The 15,638-nt window shown below is 42.5% G+C and overlaps 1 long non-coding RNA gene across 1 annotated transcript; it reads right to left on the bottom strand.

Moving 5' to 3' along the window:
• Positions 1 to 958: 958 nt before the first annotated feature.
• LOC133358265 (uncharacterized) lies at positions 959 to 5,774 on the bottom strand. Its single transcript, XR_009757043.1, has 4 exons — positions 5,707 to 5,774; positions 3,953 to 4,139; positions 3,722 to 3,832; positions 959 to 1,175 (listed from the first exon to the last, which is right to left on the bottom strand). It is a non-coding gene; the product is annotated as an uncharacterized LOC133358265 (long non-coding RNA).
• Positions 5,775 to 15,638: the final 9,864 nt, after the last annotated feature.

Consider the following 15,638-nt stretch of genomic DNA (forward strand, 5'->3'; position numbering starts at 1 on the left):
TGTCCTGCGTGGGTCAGCCAATCTCCTGGCACCGGGAAACCGTGGGACTCTCCTCCTAGGGACCCTTCGAAAGAAAACCCGTTGCGCCAGGCGATCCCCCGCCAGGCCGTGGCACAACAGTATCTATAAACAGATCACCTTGCATATTCCCTACACATTTTGTATGTAACGTTATAGAATTAATGTTTAGAGGTGGCCAGGTGGTTCAAAAATCACAGGACTCATCTGGCACCGTTGAGATCCTAGGTTTAAATCCAGACAGTTGCCCGTGCTTTCAACCAGGTTCTCAAGTGTAGCTGAGATGATGATCTCAGCCTCGTCACCATTAATTGCACTAAAACACACTCTCACACTAAATTTGGCTCTGAACTTAATAAAGCTAAATTCTAGCAGGTAGGAAAATGCTGATATACTTTGTGGACCATAGGTCACTTAAATAATCTGAGGTAGTTATGTGATATCCTCTTCTGTGGGACGTTCTCTAACCCAAATAATTACACTGCTCTGTTCAGAGATGCAAATTAATACCTCTTATGACATGACACAATAGCATGATCAGGATAACATTGGTGTGAAATTATACAAATTAAAACATGAGCAAAATAGGCTTAAAATGCATCTGCATATAAAAATAAATAAGATTACAACATTGTTACTTCTTGTTTCGTTCTGTAGCTTTGAGAATTAAATAATGCACCACGACCTAAGCTTGGTTTATTCAGCCTGGACCGCTTCACTGAAGTGTTCTCTTTGAGTTGTGCACAACTGTGGCGCGTTGCTGACAGCCTACCCAGCCTCTTATACTCCTTGTCTTTCCGTATTGGCAAAGAATGAACAAATACATCAATTAACAAATGCCAGACCATCGTTTACTCAGATAATTTGAAACTTAATTTATTGTTTGGCATGCACACATAATACGGTACTTTACAGTGTCATTATTCATCATCATCACGATCCATGGGCAGATAGCCCGTCGGTATCCAATGCACATTTCGTCATTTGTTTCCACTTTCCTATCTCTTATGCCAATATGCTCAAGTAGTGCACAATTTTCTGCCACCAATCTCTTCTGATGTCGTCGTCGAGCCATTCTCCGTGAGGTCTTCCTCTCTTCTGGTTCCCTCCATTTGTCCAGACAACACACTTGAAATGTTCCTGTTGTTGTCCATTCTCTATGTGTAGAAACAGTGCCAATTTACTTCTCGTCACTGCCTGCATAAGGTCTTCTTCTCTGTGCAATTTTTTTCTTACTTCTACGTTGGTCACTCTTTGGGTCCAGTTTAGATGCAGTATACGCCTAATTATTGTACCCGCAAATTACAAAAAAATTATGATTCATTGCAATCATTGTCTCCTACTGCGAAAATTTGGTAGAACCACCCTGAAAAAAGTCATGGAACTTATTGACACTTTCCTGGATCAACAAGCATAATAAATAAAGACAATGTTTTGTTTTGTCTTGTTATATATGTTCACGATTGATTAAAATTATAAGACTACGTTACACTGCGCAAACACTATATATCATTCAATATTCAAAAGTTAAATTTTTTATGAACATTAAACAATTGTATAACTTTATCACGAGTAAAATACAAATGTACATTTTATTTTGAGAACAGCATTATTGATTCATAAAATCAGTCAGCTTTCACACATACGTTATCTATATGGCCAAATTTGCCAAACCCCACTCTCTGCTTAAAACACTTCACCAGAGATATCCGCAGGTGCCTTCGCGCGGGGAATAGAAAACTGGCTCCTTAATGAGGCTGAACATCGGGTGGCCTGAAGCGTGCAGGACACAGCCATTCCTTAATGATGTGGGTCTGCAAGCGTGCCGGAGGGGGAACTCAACCACTGACACTGAAAATGCAACGAGATGACACGGCTGGAAGACAGCGGGCACAGGAATACTTTAACGAGTCGAGGCAACTGGAAGCCTTCCTGAGAGGGGTGTTGCCAACTTTAGCCAGGTTTTTGCGATGCCGAGCAATGCATTTTCGTCAAAGTGACTTGCGACAAAGTTAAACACCTTCTGGGATGATCGCATTTATTGCAGATTTGAGGATTATTGATTATTATTGGTGCGTATTAAGGGTTTACGAATTACTTTACTACGTGTAATATGGAATACATGGTCGAGTAATATCGTTCAAAATTACTTTATAAGTTCTACTTAAGTACATCTAGTGACTTTTTTATGGTTCGTTTGGTGACTTTTATCTTTAAGGAATTGGTGACACTGCCTGATAGCAGCTGCTGAATTCGGACAACGTCTCCTGAAAAAAGAACGTGGCCATACCCATATACAGCCTGCCAGGCTTCACATCACAAACAGATGTGTCCTGCTAGCGTACTTCATCATACACAGTCACAGCATGCAAGGGTTATGAGAGAAGGATGTTATTCAATAAGATTCATCACCTGCGGATGCCCTTAAGAGACTCGAGCATGGGTGCTAGCCAGAGGTGGGACAAAGTCATTGTTATGCAAGTCCAAGTCGAGTCTGAAGTCATCAAATTCATGACTCGAGTCTGACTCGAGTCCAAGTCACATGACTCGAGTCCACATCTCAGAGGTGGGACAAAGTCATTGTTATGCAAGTCCAAGTCGAGTCTGAAGTCATCAAATTCATGACTCGAGTCTGACTCGAGTCCAAGTCACATGACTCGAGTCCACATCTTGGGTGCTAGCCTTCGGGAACTGAGCTTTCTTAAGGTAACTGCAATAATAAGCATGGGCTTATTTCACTGATGTTCAATCCTGGTATAGCAGAGAATAGGAGGTAGTGAAGATTTGTGTTCATATGTCATCTGTTGTCTCAGTTTCCATTATGAGTTACCACTTTAAAATTGATGGTGTAAATAACATAATAATGATGGCAATGAATGCCAGCATGGAGACATGCATGCTTGGAACGATACTGAGAGACAGAAAAAAATAACGCATGGATCAGGGAGAAAACACAAATCATAGACAACATACTCTTTGGTTCTTTCGGTAAGGTCACGTAGGTATAAAATAAAATAGATCACGACGTTTCGGGCGCAACACAAGCGTGACTTTACCGAAAGAACCAAAGAGTATGGATTCCTGCAGTCACGAAAGCTTCAAATCATCATAGACAACATATTAACATATTGACAATTAAGAAGAGTAAATGACCTAAAGCAAGAGACATTGCTCGACAGAAGGACGGCAGATGGGAGAGACTTTAGCAAATTGTGTGTTTGCAACGAAGAAGGGCCAATTCCTCAAATGTCGTAGATTCTCTATATATTTTTTCTTTTAAGGCAGTTTTTGACGAATGTGTAGAGTTTTTTTTATTGTGCTTGTGCACCATTGCTAATGCAGCATCATCATATTATTTGCTCAAGATGGGAGAGACTCGCGATGGAATTCCAGCCAAAAGAGAGAATGGAGCTAAGAGGACGACGACTGTGGAGATGGAGTAATGAGATATGTGCAGGAGTGAGATGGATGGTAACAGCACTGGACTATGACGGATGGTGACTGCATTAGGGAGGCTTTCATCAAGCAGCGGATAGACAAAGGCTAATGATGATGAATGTCAGCATTAGTTATAATTCCAGCATTGGGGTTATAATAGCTGTATTAATATTGGAAGCACATGTAATGGTTAAAAAACTCATTTGAATGTCAACGTCATCTCTTGCAATGCGACATACTAAGTGGGCTGGAAGCAGCCTCTTACCGAAATGGTGAAATTGAGGATATTTTTGTAGCAGCTCAGCAGTGGGGGGGCGCCATGGACAACTCGTTCCATCCTCACCCTCTCCTCCAGCTGCTCCATGTGCTTGTGTATCTGGGGGGGGGGCAAAGTAAGCATGGCTCATACCCATCCGTGGGCCAATGGGTACAGACTGCATACGTTGGCACATTGCGCGTCGATAATGCAACTTGCTTTCGTGAAAATGTTCCCAACCTCACGTGGCGCTTGGACGCGCACGCAACAGCACCTCCAAGCGTTCTGTATGCACACGAGCGTGGCTGCACACTGTGACTTGATTTATGCAGGATACTTGATCAGTTGGCTGCAAATCAGTCTTTTCCCCAAAGAACTCCGTGTTCAGCCTGGGGGCAATGAGGGCACTGATAATAATTGGTGTCCCCTGTAAAATAAAAAAAAGATAGCAGGAGCAGTGGGGGGGGGGGGGGGGGGTGTCATCATTGCCCCTCTCTGATATTAACCAGCAGCAATTGGTTCCTTCCACTTGAGGGTGAAGCTTCACCTGTGCCAAGACCTTGAATATATTATAACAAGGCAAAGATAGGACCACTATCTAGATTGCACCGTGGATATGTGCTAATCACACAGCAAAGTAAAATAGGCATGTAAAAGAATAGTGATTTACCATGTTATTCGATGAAGTGTAACAATTTTGGTCACAATTAAAAAATATATATTATTTGTTTTTATTGTTCCTTTCGTTGGCTCATTTAGTTAATTTTGTCTCATTCTCTGGATTAGTCTAAATTACATCATAATGGTCTAAATGACATCATAATTTAGACCATGGAAATTTAAAGTGCCTCCTACTATATCTATGGGTGCACTTACTGAAGAAGCTCAAAGCAGTTGAAGTGAAATGTCGTAAATTGGTGTATAAATTCAGTCATGAACTTTCTTAAGCCACCAGTGAGCTTTATTGTTCAGAATTTCTTAAACCTTTGCACCGTGAGTAGCCAACAAAACAATCGTGTTGGGTGGTAGATGGTATATATATATGAAACTAATCCATTGCTTAACCCAAAAATAAATTTGAATCAATGTCTTGGCTACCACAACCTACGTTTTAAGTATACAACATTTCATTATTGATTTATCAAACTGTATTCGTTTTTTTCTCCAAATGGTGCTAACGGCGTCATGTCACAGGAAATCAATTTAATTTTCATTTGCAATGTCGCGGCTAGCAGAGAGCGGCCACGGAAGAAGATGCTACAGAACAACAACGACTCAAGGGACTTCACGAGGCCTCGTTAGCCGCACAATAATTTCCTGCGGGGCTTGTTCTTTGAATGTCAATTAAACGTATATTTAACATCTCAGAGTTGGAATCCGTCAACTAAGTGGGAAAAAAACTCATTTGAGAGGTGTTTTTTTGGCGCATTCATCGGTGACTGGACTGAGAATGTCGACTTGTCACGCTACACTGAACTAGGGGTGGCTGCCCGGATATATAACCAGGATGTCAGTATTGTCAGTTCAGTGCTCTAACCCCTGAGCCGTCATGCCACCTCTAAAATGTTATTTTTAAGTTTTCCATATGTAGATGAATGTGGAAGAGCACTGGGACTTTAGCAATGCCTCTTACCACCGGCAATCACCGATGACCGGGTGTAACCATTTGTGTTGACGTGTTTGAGTGTGCATTCCAACATGCACATGTACACAAGAGGTGACACAAACGTTTGACACTCGGCCTGAGTATAATTTTCATATTTTAAAGCTACACGCTGTTCAACAATATTGGTTCTCAGATGATAAACTAGTGTCCTTCGATTCCATGCTGCATGATAGCATGCTTTAAATGCTGACATTTCCCCAAGAACGATAGGCTAATGGTGTAAAAGTCATTAACAGAAAACTGCAATTGAATACACTGGTTGAAAGAGACAGACCTTGATCAATGTGTCCACAATCGATGTGCCCCGTGCGTCAGCACCCTGACTTACGTTCACTTGGGGAGACACAACAACAGCCGCCCTTCACCGCTAAGTGGCGGTGACGTCACCACAGCGCCTGTGCCAGGCCAGGTGCACTTTGGGGTCACGTGAAGTGTCAAATACTCGCTGACAGGAGGTCATCGGAGAGACCCAGGTACCATGGGTTAACTGACTGTTATGACTGGCAAAAGCATTAGCTGTGCCCCCTTATGTGCCAACTTACTGTATTTTATCCCCCCGGTGCTCCGCTCGTTGTTGTGAGCATCGCTCCTGTTGTTGGAGGGCAACTGCCTCCAACTGCCCTTCACGAGCCCCCTTCATAGAGGCCGATCTTGACACAGCTGGTACAAGTCTTCAGAAAGTCCACTCAGCTCCATATCCTCCTGTACCACATCAGTCCATCTCTTTTCCAGCCCGTGTCGTGGCCGTTTAGCCCCCTTTATCCAGGCAAACATAAACTGTTTGGGCATGCGGTGGCTGGGCATGCCACCACCAACGCAGCCAGCCTTGCCTTCCGGAGGAGCTCACTGATGGGAATGTGTCCAGATCTTGTAAGGATTTATGAACTCCTCACACAATTCAGCCTGGTTATACCCAGGATGGATTGTAGGGAGGCCAGTCTGAATGTGTTTAATCGGCGCAGATGTTCAATTTAGAGGGGTCCATGTTTCATTGACACATTGACCAGCGACACACACGCTCTTGACATCACCACTGTTTATGCAGCAGTGTGAATGAGAGCAGGTGGTGGCCGTATTACGAGTAATATAGCTGTATTTGATTACAAGCGTGTACCAACAGTGCCTCCTGACCAATGTGTACATGCATAACCATGGGCAAATCACTGCTGTGACCGTGCAGGTCCAATCACTGACGTGCACCATGGCAGCACCTCACAACGGCACAATCAACAACAAGTCTCTTGACGATAACGGGCTGGTGCCATGTGACCTCTTGATATCCGGTTAATTTGGTTTTCTCCTTCGTATATCAGCAGGAAGCTCCATCCATGAGCACATCTTTAAAAATCCATTTTAAACATGTACTACTCATCATTGACATGGTGACTCAACACAAATGCATCTGAAGATGCTGCACAAAGCATTCGTACAAATATAAGAGTATATACTGTTATGGCAAATATTGAATGCAGGCCGGGATAAAAAAAATATATAAATCTAGAATTTAGTCCTCTGCCAGAACCCATTGTATATATAACCTCCCGATGCCACCAGGCCGTGCAGAGAACCAGGTCTCCACATCCACCAGTAAACCACCTCCACCTGCAACTACAAAGAGGGTGGGAATCAGCATCGATGCCCTTTCTTTGCGTTATGTGCAGTCATATCCACTTCAGGATATGCTTAAGACATCAATCGCAAGAAGCAGCTGCATTGGGAGGAAGCGGTTGTACGTGCAAAGAAACAGATCCACAGACGGTGTGTCCCAGTGGGCACACCACAGTCTAAATGCCTCAGAATGCAGTTGTTAGGATGTTGGGTTTACGATAGTTAATAGATTTGATCACTGCCCTGGAACGAGTCAGCACCTGCTCAGGTGGTCCGCTGTAGGGTTGCAAATGGCCCCTGAAATGGACTGCAGATATCGGAAAAACCATGCGGTTGAATCCAGGAAAACATCTCCCATGTAACCTTCATCAGCCTGTGAAAGCAGGGTGAACCCCGGAGATTCGTCATTGCTACGGCTGTAATGTTGTCTCAATGTTGTCCAAGTGGACTAAGTACACTTTGGCCAACGATAACCGTCATGTCAGAAAACACAAAACGCATTCTGCATTGCAGAATCCTGCCTGACCTTTACACAGTGGACTTCCCAGGTCCACCGATTACAGCCTGCACTTATGGAACAATTTAATTACTAATATGTATTATCGTTACATTACAGCTGAAACGAGATTGTGTCAAGCCTATAGGAACAGCATAAAGTAAGGGGTGACCTCCCATTGTACAGAGACTGATGGTACTTTGATATTCTGTTTTCGCTTGTTTACCCAGGAAAGCCTCACTGAGCCTTAGGAGGGTCTTGCAAAGTCTCACAGTAGGTGACGATGTCGCTCAGTGTGTCATCCTAAATGAGTAATTTGCAGGTAAATTTTCAGCATTGGGATGTTATGGCCAATAACAGTTACGTTGTATGGGAGTAAACTGGAGAACCTGAAAGAAACCCATACAGAATAGCGGGAGAGCGTACAAACACAACAAAGAAAGGCACCCAAGTCTAACCCAGGCACTTGTTGCTGTGAGGCATGAGGGTTACCACTGCACCACTCCGGCCGCGCGGGGTGGTATGGGAGCCGTACAGATCAGACACCAAAGTAGGTGCAAGATGATGAATCATTTTAAGTCATACATTATTGTACCACTATCAATTTATCCTCGCAACATACATTTGTTATCAACGGACTACCACCTGGTTCTAAGCCTGTACTCTGAGTACACGCCATGCAGAGCACCATTCGTCCAAATATACACACCTCGTAGACTTCACGTAACGTTGAGCCACATTTCTTTGTTTCCAGCAGGGGGATTCACAAACCAAGCTAATAATGCAGGAGTTGTTTTTTTTTACAAAACATATTGGCCTCACGGATTTATTGTGGAGAGACAGATGTATGAAAGAGACTTACGGTCCGCTTAACTTTGCTTCTTATATTTCCTACGATATTAATGATTTTTAAATCCTTTATATTAAGTTCGCTTGCTTGCTTAGGACCGTGCAAATCTTTCGGTCGTTTTTTAACCCACTTCCCGTGATCCAATCGAGCTGACATTTTCCACACAGACTCGTTGTGCGTGACAATGAATGTTCGTGAAAAAAATTTTTTTCCAAAATTTTACACTTTTTAGGACAAAAATATTATATGTAATTACCAATTTCTTAATGGTGGCAGGCAATCATCTGACCCATAGGTGGCAGCCATCTCAAGCCAGAGGACGAGAGGACTCTAGCCGCCACGCATATAAAGGATTTATAGTGAAAAACTTTGTTTTTACGGGTTAATTTTTAAATCCTTTATATTAAGTTCGCTTGCTTGCTTAGGACCGTGCAAATCTTTCGGTCGTTTTTAACCCACTTCCCGTGATCCAATCGAGCTGACATTTTCCACACAGACTCGTTGTGCGTGACAATTAATGTTCGTGAAAAAAAAAATTTCTCAAAAATTTTACACTTTTTAGGACAAAAATATTATATTTAATTATCCAGTTGCTTAATGGTGCAATGCAATCATCTGACCCATAGGTAGCAGCCATCTCAAGGCAGAGGACGAGAGGACTCTAGCCGCCACGCATATAAAGGATTTATAGTGAAAAACTTTGTTTTTACGGGTTATACTTGTTTTGCATCTGATTGGCCGGGCGACTTCTTTACAGGCGATCATGCTGCGTTGACCAGTCCACCCAGCATAACACACCCAGCCCAGTGGTAGCCACAACCTCTCCCAGTGATGGCCATGCTCTTCTGACTGGATTGAAGTAAGTATTGGCAAAGTCTGTAGTAAACCAACCCCAATTCTCTTATTGGTCCTCTCTGATTGAGCTGCCAATCTCACACATGTAAAGCGTGGCTTTTAAGGACCCTCTGTGAGCGTTCTGCATGAATATGCACTCATGAAAATAAGATGCTAAATTAATGCGAATTATTTTTTTGACAATTGTGGTTTGCTGTGTGAAATGGTAGACTGCAATACACGTACGTGTCTTTTACATTTTTACGATAACAATTTTGATGAAAAGTTTAGACTACAAGCTGGGTGTCTATGAGTATGACTGTGCTGTAATATAGTATGGTCTAATGCTTTTATTTGGCTTAAAGATTGAAAGAGAAAATGAAGAATTCCCCTGAATGATGCCAGTGTAGGCAATGTCTTGACGAACATTATGCACTATGGACAGAATGTTAGTCCATTGTGTGTATGTGCATGGGTGTTCTTCGTGTATTGTAGGGAACTGTGGTGCACTCCGAACCGAGCGACCCGAGTGTGCGGTTCCCACTCACGGGCAACACGAGTGCCGATTATCTGAACTGGTCCTGGGCCTCTCCTTGGTCGACTCTGCCTTAACTGAATACCTGGTGAAATGTGTAAAAATCGCCCCTTGGGAGACAAAGGCGCTCAGGCGTGATTCCCCCACCCCCTTGTGTGCAGTGCTGGCCTTCATAGGTGCTCGCTAAAGACCACTTTCCCCAACAGTCTGCTCAACAGTCTGCTCAGGCAAGGATATGTTTATCTTTTTGTGTATTTTGTCCTTAACAAATATTTGAGGGCTGCCAAACCCAAAAGATTGAGAACCCCTGACCTCATGGGCTACATTGAACAATTGAGTTTTCGCTTTTAAAGCATCTCTCCCAACTGGACATCTGTGAAAAAGAGCTTTATATCTCATCGTATTTCTACAGGATGAATAAAGATTCTGCTGTGAGTTGCCTTCAAATATTAATTTAGTGACAGGCTTAGCTAATAACCCACATATGCATCTCATGCATTGCTTTTGTAGCATTGCATCACATGTGGTGTGTTCGTGCCCTCCCTCTATAAAGAGCCATGGTTTGGCCCGGTGAGCCATGGGCATTTACAGTGGTACTGATGGTCCCTTCCTTGTAGGGGGAGGGGATTTGGAGAGGAGGGATGGCAGATTCTTAGGTTTTTTCGGTAAAGTCACGTAGCTGTCGGGCTGTGACGGTTCCACCTGTAGACGGAAGCTTGTGTTGCCTCCGAAACGTCGTGATTTTATTTTATTTTACTTTTATAAATTTTAATTTTTTACCTACGTGACTTTACCGAAAAAACCTAAGAATATGAATCCTTGCAGTCACGAAAGCTTCAAATCTAGAAGGGATGGCAGAGTTGCCCCCTTATCCCACAGCTCTCCCTCCTCTCCATCCATTGCACTGGATTCAAGCCCAGCCTTGATCTATTTTTGCACGACGTGTACTCTGTCTCCACCAAGCTGCCCTTACAAGGGAAGGTGTTTGGGAGGGTGTGGGTAAGGCACCCAAGGGAGAGAGTGTGTGTGTTTACGTATGTTTGTGTGTGTGTGGCGTATGTACGTGTGGAGTGTTGGCACGGTGGTACGCATGCTGTGTGCTACAATTCCGACAACCTGGCTTTGATTCCTAGACGTGCTAGGGTTATGGTTCTGAGATATATATCTGGTGCTGGCTACCCATAGGTCAGTAGAGGCTGATGTTAACACCAGGGAAACAGAAGGGAAGACGTAGTGTTTTTGGGTGTTTACACGTTCGTGCACGCATCTGTAATGCGTGAGCACCTGAGCGTTTGTCAGCCTGTGTGTGCGGAAGTTTGCGCGCGTGAATGATTTGGTGAGCACAAGTGGGATCCCATGGGAATGCGTGAAAAAAATATGGTAATATGTGTTGCTATAATTAATTAGCATTGTCCACTTTGGTACAACATGTATAATTGTTGCAGTGTCACACATTCCAAGTCAAATAGCAACAGATAAGGTCTGGATGGGGTTCAATGCCTTTTAAAGCCCTGCTGAACTAGTGAGCAGCTCACTTTTCTTGGGAGAACAATCTCATAAGTTGCTTATATTTACTCTTAAATTAATCACTGCATATTTTAACGCATTTTTTTGTTCCACTTTACCGTATATATTATGTTTTAAAGCTGTAATCTGGAATTAAAATCTCAGTGTGTTTACGTTGCAACGTTACATTGTTGTTAATCATTATTATTACTTCATGGAAATACTGTACAGTAGACTGTGGAAAATAAACAGGACAGTACTTGAAAAAGTTACACCACCCTTACAGCCCATGGACAAAGTATGTTTACGAATAATTTATTGACTGCGCCAGTCGTGCAATGGTTAATGCACTGCACTGTGACCCGGCCGACCTGAGTTTGATTCCAAATGACCCACATTTCCATCATGGTACGGAAGAGGCCTTCATCCAGTAGTGGATTGACAATGTACTGAAACATATCGCATACACACTGTCCTACAAATGAGTAAACGCTGTATGCATGTTGATGTCAAGGCTGATACTGTACATATATTGAAGAAAATACATAAAGTAATCAAGAGGTTTTTTATTGTAAAATTAATATACGAAACTTCCGGAACACTGCTGAGGATGATGTGATTTGCATATTAGCAATGTTTGCTTTGATTGTTATTAGCCTACATGATAGGGTTTTCATTACGGAAGTACAGTATAGTATATATAATTCAGATGGCTTTATCCATCACTGCTTGCAACCAGATTGCTGCTCTAATTTAGTATAGGCTCACTTTTTTTTTGTCTGCAGGATATCAACGTTTATGTTTGTGCTAATTGAAATTACACTCCAGTTATGTTGTGTAACGTGTCATCCTCACGCACATTAATCCCGCTGATGTTTTGGGGAAATGCGTCCTTGTTATTCACGTAGATAGGTTATTTTCTTTGAACCTATCCACGTGACTTTACCGAAAGACCCAAGAATAAGGGTTGTAGACTGCAGTTAACACCATGGGACCTGATTAAAATAAAATGTTTAAAATGATTGCTAGTTTTTAAATTGGCATATGAATGGTTACCTAATACGTAGTAGCTATCGGGTAACAGACAAACCCTCCCATAATAATCTTGGAGTCAAAGGCCCCGTTAGATCAGTCAAGGATGAGGCTCTGATGAATCTCCATTTAGAACCGGATTTTTACTGCTGCTTTATTGAAAGAAAGTGCTAAGCCACAATTTAAATATTCTTTAATGGTGTTGTAAATTGGAAAGAGACTGAAGGGGTAGCGGGAGGGGTGGTGCTGGGGTTTTTTGGCTTGTTCGATGTTAAGGAACCAATTGCCTTGGTGTTGCTCCTCAAAGACGGATTCGTAAAGTGGGAGTGCATACTGTTCTATAATACGTACAACTTTGTACCCGTGGCCACATACCACGGAAAGGGTAGTAGATTCAAGGAAATAATGTATAGAAACATAAAAAAGGAGGTGGCTATTCAGAATTCGCGTGATTTATGGGAGGTTTTCGCTGGTTTAGAAATATAGAAATTATCATGATCAGCCACGGTAAATCCACTGCTGGATGAAGGCTTCCTCTAAATCGCACACATCTCTCACAATCCTGCAATGTAAAAATATTGTCAGAAACCGTGCACATTAAAACCTCGCAAAGCCCAACTCATTTGGGGGAAGACCCTATCTGGTTATGGGAGATGTTAGGTATAGTGTAACTATTTAATCAATACACAGTTGCTCAAGTTTATTTACATTTGCACGCAATTCATACCAAAAACACTTTAATTAGCACTAAACTAACATGTAACTAAATATTTATGATTTAATACTCGTATATATAGTTTAAAACAATGACCATAGATTTTCACCCGGCCAGCTAGTATCATCATCAGCCATGGTCAATCCACTGCTAGATGAAGGCCTCCCCAAGCCACCACCACATTTTACGATCCTGCAATTTTATAACCCCACTGACCACTCGCACACGAACCAATGTCATTGCCCAATCTCCTCGATGGACGTCCTCTTGGATGTGTCTCCATTCTTTGGCTGCAACTCTGTTATTATTCTTGACCATCAGCCATCATCCCTTCTCGCGTCGTGTCCTGCCTAAGCCAAGCAAACATCGTTCAGTGAAACTCTTCTTATCTTCGCTGACGTGGGGGGCACAATAGGGGGGGGGTCCAATTAACATCGATTAACCACGGAAATTGCTTATTTTATCCTTGCGAGCAAGCTCGTGTAGATGCAGATAATTGCGTGAATTTTGCCACGAGTTCGAGAACACTCTTCTTATAATCCACGCTATCGTGTGGATATAATCTGGATGAATGTAGCGCTTCTGTAAAACCGTGTTCAGGCAACTCATTGGCGGATACTAGAAATAATGTTCTGCATTGACAGGTGGATTATCCGTGGATAAGCTCTGACATGACAATATAGTAGGATGAGTTTTCCCTCACTTGTGGATTTTGTAAAAAAAAAGCAGAAACAAGAGGAGAATACTATGGGGACCTCATTTGCCAGTAAAAATATGATAATTGGTTCTTTACCCTTCTATCTGGCAACAAAACTGACACCTTTTTGCAAGGAGTCATGTTTGCATAGACCGCAATACCTGCAGTCATAATACAAACAAAAGAACATAACTCTGATAATGTGCACTGTCCTTGAAGTTGATTGGTCCACACCCGAGACAGCTTTCCTTCGAGCCTAGTCTCATATGGGTTGGACCAGATGACGCCAAAAGGCGCACAACTCAAGGACAATGCACCATCAGAGTATGAGAGCTCGGGGCAAGCATCTACACTATGGGGACCTCATTTGCCAGTAAAAATATGATAATTGGTTCTTTACCCTTCTATCTGGCAACAAAACTGACACCTTTTTGCAAGGAGTCATGTTTGCATAGACCGCAATACCTGCAGTCATAATACAAACAAAAGAACATAACTCTGATAATGTGCACTGTCCTTGAAGTTGATTGGTCCACACCCGAGACAGCTTTCCTTCGAGCCTAGTCTCATATGGGTTGGACCAGATGACGCCAAAAGGCGCACAACTCAAGGACAATGCACCATCAGAGTATGAGAGCTCGGGGCAAGCATCTACACTATGGGGACCTCATTTGCCAGTAAAAATATGATAATTGGTTCTTTACCCTTCTATCTGGCAACAAAACTGACACCTTTTTGCAAGGAGTCATGTTTGCATAGACCGCAATACCTGCAGTCATAATACAAACAAAAGAACATTATCAGAGTTATGTTCTTTTGTTTGTATTATGACTGCAGGTATTGCGGTCTATGCAAACATGACTCCTTGCAAAAAGGTGTCAGTTTTGTTGCCAGATAGAAGGGTAAAGAACCAATTATCATATTTTTACTGGCAAATGAGGTCCCCATAGTGTAGATGCTTGCCCCGAGCTCTCATACTCTGATGGTGCATTGTCCTTGAGTTGTGCGCCTTTTGGCGTCATCTGGTCCAACCCATATGAGACTAGGCTCGAAGGAAAGCTGTCTCGGGTGTGGACCAATCAACTTCAAGGACAGTGCACATTATCAGAGTTATGTTCTTTTGTTTGTATTATGACTGCAGGTATTGCGGTCTATGCAAACATGACTCCTTGCAAAAAGGTGTCAGTTTTGTTGCCAGATAGAAGGGTAAAGAACCAATTATCATATTTTTACTGGCAAATGAGGTCCCCATAGTGTAGATGCTTGCCCCGAGCTCTCATACTCTGATGGTGCATTGTCCTTGAGTTGTGCGCCTTTTGGCGTCATCTGGTCCAACCCATATGAGACTAGGCTCGAAGGAAAGCTGTCTCGGGTGTGGACCAATCAACTTCAAGGACAGTGCACATTATCAGAGTTATGTTCTTTTGTTTGTATTATGACTGCAGGTATTGCGGTCTATGCAAACATGACTCCTTGCAAAAAGGTGTCAGTTTTGTTGCCAGATAGAAGGGTAAAGAACCAATTATCAAGAGGAGAATAATAACATCGAGTAATAGCAGGGCACATACAAGCATTCTAGATCTGAAGCTTTCGTGACTGCAAGGATTCATTTTTTCGGTAAAGTCACGAAGGTAAAAAATGAAATTAAAATTAATAAAAATAAAATAATAAAATTCACGACGTTTCGGAGGCAACACAAGTCTCCGTCATCAGGTGGGACCGTCACAGCTATAAAGCAAATCGGGCTGTGACGGTCCCGCCTGATGACGGAGACTTGTGTTGCCTCCGAAACGTCGTGATTTTTATTATTTTATTTTTATTAATTTTAATTTAATTTTTTACACATAGAAGAAGTTTCAATTTCCTTATGTTATTAATCACAGCATACTCTATGAAGAAGAAGTAGCTGTAGCCTTTGTCAATCCATTGCTGGAAGAGGGCCTCCCCGTGCAACGTTGGTCATAGGGGTTGTAAGACCATACTGGAC

The sequence above is a fragment of the Lethenteron reissneri genome, chromosome 7 (assembly GCF_015708825.2).
Source record: "Lethenteron reissneri isolate LAM-NWPU_2019-01 chromosome 7, ASM1570882v1, whole genome shotgun sequence".
Taxonomy (NCBI): domain Eukaryota; kingdom Metazoa; phylum Chordata; class Hyperoartia; order Petromyzontiformes; family Petromyzontidae; genus Lethenteron; species Lethenteron reissneri.